This window comes from Palaemon carinicauda, chromosome 7, assembly GCF_036898095.1.
Source record: "Palaemon carinicauda isolate YSFRI2023 chromosome 7, ASM3689809v2, whole genome shotgun sequence".
NCBI classification, from domain to species: domain Eukaryota; kingdom Metazoa; phylum Arthropoda; class Malacostraca; order Decapoda; family Palaemonidae; genus Palaemon; species Palaemon carinicauda.
Window position 1 is genome coordinate 86,756,252 of NC_090731.1, and position 4,783 is coordinate 86,761,034.

Genomic DNA, 4,783 nt, shown 5'->3' on the forward strand with positions numbered 1-4,783 from the left:
TGAGTGTAAAGTAAAGAGAGCTTTGAATATTCACTGTTCATATATGTTATTGTCTGGGAGTTACATACTATTCTCAGAGCTCGGAGGTTTTCTATTGTGTATCAAATTGGAGTTCGGGAATTCATGTCATTATATATATATATATATATATATATATATATATATATATATATATATATATATATATATATATATATATATATACATATATATATATACATATATATATATATATATATATATATATATATATATATATATATATATATATATATATATATATATGCGAATTACGTAAAATCCCAAACCCCAATACTCACCTCCTTTCTGTTACATAATTTTATACACGATAGAAACCTAAAAGTCTATAATACATTACACTCAAAACCAAACTGGGTGATTACTTTACTTTTAACAGGAACTATTCTTAAATCAACCTCTTACTTTGGTTCTTGTTCAGGGGATACAAGAAAAGCACTGGAATAAGTACTGGTGATTGAAATGATACAAACTTCACAAAGATAAATATATTCTATAAAAAGATTAACAATTCAAAAAAAATAACACTACAAGTTAATCACTCGAAATATTAAATCTAAACTAAACATTACACTAAGACAAATTGATATTTAGAAAAAAATATACATTCACTTGTTTCAATAAGAATTAGTTTATGAAAATATTTGATTTTGACAATTGATGAAAAAGTGGACACTACCACTGTAGAAAATAAATCAAATTTACACCCACATATACAAAACTGTTACTCTTGTGTCATGCTCACACAAGGGTACTGAACGGTTAAACAAAAATAAATACACTTCATTGTTTAACCAAGTTACACATGGCCAGTTGCAAAAACTTTACAATTCAAATTTACTTACATTAACATATTTCACTTTTGCATTAAACACATGATAATATCACCAACGTTTGAACAATGCACTACACAGTATACGTTGGAGAGAAATCACTATTCACGTTTGAGAGGAAACAATATGCACGTTGGAGAGGGGATATGTAGTGACTGGATAGATGCTGGTGAGAGGACTGGCAGACATTGGCTCATTCAAAGGGTCAGGCTGCATCTCTGGTTCCTATGCATTGCTAGGCCCTATATATATCAACCTCTTGTAAATCATTCTCGTAGCGTGGGGGCATGGCTCTAGCAGCGTAAGGTTACTAGCTTAGCAATTTGAAGAAGGGGTACTATCGTTGTTTAGCAAGGCAACCCTCTCAGTTAACTGCACCTACCTCCTCTCGTAACATTGAAAAAAGCAAATAATTTTTAGTCTTGAACCTTGTTGCAACTTCCAACCATGTGGAAACAAGATGCAATCCCTAGCATGTGTGTCATACAGCATACCTTTTAATATGATTACATAAGACTTCGTAACAAAACTACGTGAAATGAAAATTTTATTCTTTAAAATAACGTAAATTTACATATACGAAACTAAATGAAATTACAACTATAGGAATGACGAAAGTCTTATTTAATTTAAATACATTAACCTAATCCTACATGATTGGGACCCTCCTTACGAGCTCGCTATATATCTCTTAAATACAAAAATAAAACATGTGAAGAAAATATTCTACTCATGATAGACCAGCTTCGTATGAATATATATATATATATATGCACATATGTTTCTTTCCGGTTACGTTCAGTGGCATTTCAGATATATATCTACTTGGTCTCTCACCGGTCCTCGGGTAGGGGGGAGAATGATGTTACTTCTATATTTATGCTTTTAAAATGTCTATGATATTTTATACTATACTATAAAATGCAGATTGATTTCATAATTTATTGTTTATCAATAAAACTAGAATTGAATTTTGCGTCTTATTCGCCCCAAAAATTCAGATGAAATAAAAATAGGTATTGAGCATTCATTGACCATCCTTTTATTTGGCATATATTTAAGTGAACATCTATAAATATTTGTTCCAACACATAAACAAACTTTCTCTGTGTGTACACATCAGGATGCGTCAGTCCTTGGTTACGACTGACTTGGAATTCCTTAATGGTAATGCTGACTTATACAAGTAATTGTTTCTACATGGACTCTAACGTGTCTGACTTAGCATACAGCTAGCCCAGTAGATCCAGGGTGGTGTCGGTAGTTCATACATATATTTGTTCCCTTACAAATACAAACTCTGATTGAGAGGTATATAGTAAGACCAGTATACCTGTTTGTTGGCTAGATTGTTCATAAGATATATGCAATCCTCGAAACTTTTTCCAGAGTCTAGCATGACTCTTCCCTGTAGGGGGCAGGAAGCTCTAACATAGTGTATGATTAGTTGAAATGATGTATAACGGTAACATCATACGTCTTTAAGTCTAAATGACTAAGGAAAGTCTGTCTTGAGGTTATGGCACTAATAGAAAATCCACAGATACATTAATGCTCTGGTAAACTTCCATCAGGACGTCATGGCCTGAGCCCAAAAAACGGATTTTGAGCGAAGCGAAAAATCTATTTTTGGGTGAGATAGACATGTCATCCTGATGGACCCGCCCTCCTTTTTTACAAAAGGGCTGAAAGAATTCCTCCCGAAAGTACTGTATCAGTAGCACCTCGCTTAACGCTACAAGGAATAACAAGATGGCAGTCGGATATGACGTCATATAGGTACTCAAAACAGTAAGGAGTGGTGCCTTAATAACGGCTCCCCTCTTATTCTTGCCACTTTCCCTCTCGAAGCGTAAAGGCTATTCGGGGTGAAGATAGCTATGTGGCGTGTCAAGAATACGTCCTCTGATATTATGCTATATCCCTAAAGGTAAAAGTTAGGGATATTTGCGCCAGGAGTTAGAATTCTGGATACCTTAAGGTTAAATTCTCTGGGAATATCACTGTAGTCAGATATACCCTAGGAAGCTACTTTAAAGGAACTTCCATCAGGACGACATATATATATATATATATATATATATATATATATATATATATATATATATATATATATATATATATATATATATATATATATATATATATATATATATATATATATATATATATATATATATATATATATATATATATATATATATATATATATATATATATATATATATATATATATATATATATATATGTATATATACATATACAGTAGAACCTCTACACACGATCGTATCTACATCCGAATTTTCCAACATCCGAAGTAAAATTCGAGCAAATTTTTGACTCTACACCCGAATTTTATTTCGACACACGAAGTAGCAATTTTCGTCGTACCGGTTGTATCCGAATTTTTCGACACGCGAAGTATAATTCGAACACGTTCCGACTCTACACCGAATGTTTTTTTCGACACCCGAAGTAATCAATACTCGTACGCGTAGTCGGTGCTCATAGCGCCTGAAGTGTTTTTTATTTCCGCCGATAGAAGGCAGCACATCGACCTCGGAGGGACGCTCAATTAGCGCGGCTTGGGTCAGTCCTCTGTTCTCGCCGGCTTCGTGTGGTTGTGCTCTTTGCGTTGTGATATTAACTGTGAATTAATCGTGATTTTTTACGTGCATCCATTAACGATAATTTACGTAAATCATGGGTCCAAAAAGGCTTAGTTTTGCCAGTGGTAGTGGTAGTGGTGAGAAAAGGAAGAAGGAAATGCTTTCTATAGAAATTAAGCAGGAAATTATTGAAAAACATGAGCGTGGCATCCGCGTGAGTGAACTTGCTAAACAGTATGGCCGTAATATGTCGACGATCTCGACAATCCTTAAACAGAAGGAAGCTATTAAAGCAGTGAAACCTTCTAAGGGGATCACTATAATTTCCAAACGCCGTACCCCTATCATAGAAGAGATGGAACGACTTCTACTAGTGTGGATTAAGGATAGAGAGATCGTTGGCGACACCATCACCGAAACAGTCATCTGCGAGAAGGCGCACGCCATCTTTACGGACTCGAAGGAGGAGAGCTCTGTGGGTGATGCTGGGGAGAGTTCAACCGAGCCTTCCTTAGATGATTTCAAGGCATCTCGTGGCTGGTTCGAGAAATTTAAGAAACGGTCCGGGATTCATTCAGTTGTTCGCCACGGAGAGGCTGCTAGTGCGGACACAAAGGCTGCAACTGACTTTGTTAAGAAATTCGAAAATATCGTAAAGGAAGAAGGCTACGTAGAGCAGCAGGTGTTCAATTGTGATGAAACCGGGCTGTTTTGGAAGAAGATGCCGAGTCGAACGTACATCACTGCTGAAGAGAAGAAATTGCCTGGGCATAAGCCAATGAAGGATCGGTTGACTCTTGCTCTATGTGCCAACGCTAGCGGGGACTTTAAAGTTAAGCCCTTGCTTGTTTACCATTCAGAGAACCCTAGGGCCTTTAAAGCACACAACGTCGATAAGGATCAGCTTCATGTTTTCTGGCGATCCAACTCGAAGGCCTGGGTCACTAGGCAATTCTTTGTGCAATGGGTAAACCAAGTTTTCGGTCCTTCTGTGAAGAAGTATCTTCATGAGCAGAAATTGCCTTTAAAGTGCCTGCTATGCCTTGACAATGCACCCGCTCACCCCCCCGGACTTGAAGATGATATCTTCGATGAATTCAAGTTCATAAAGGTGCTGTATCTTCCACCAAATACCACCTCTATCCTCCAGCCCATGGACCAGCAAGTCATCTCTAATTTTAAGAAGCTGTACACCAAGCACTTATTCAAGCAGTGCTTTAATGTCACGCAAAGCACCAACTTAACTTTGCGTGAATTTTGGAAGGGCCACTTCAATATCGTGCACTGCTTAAAGATCATTGA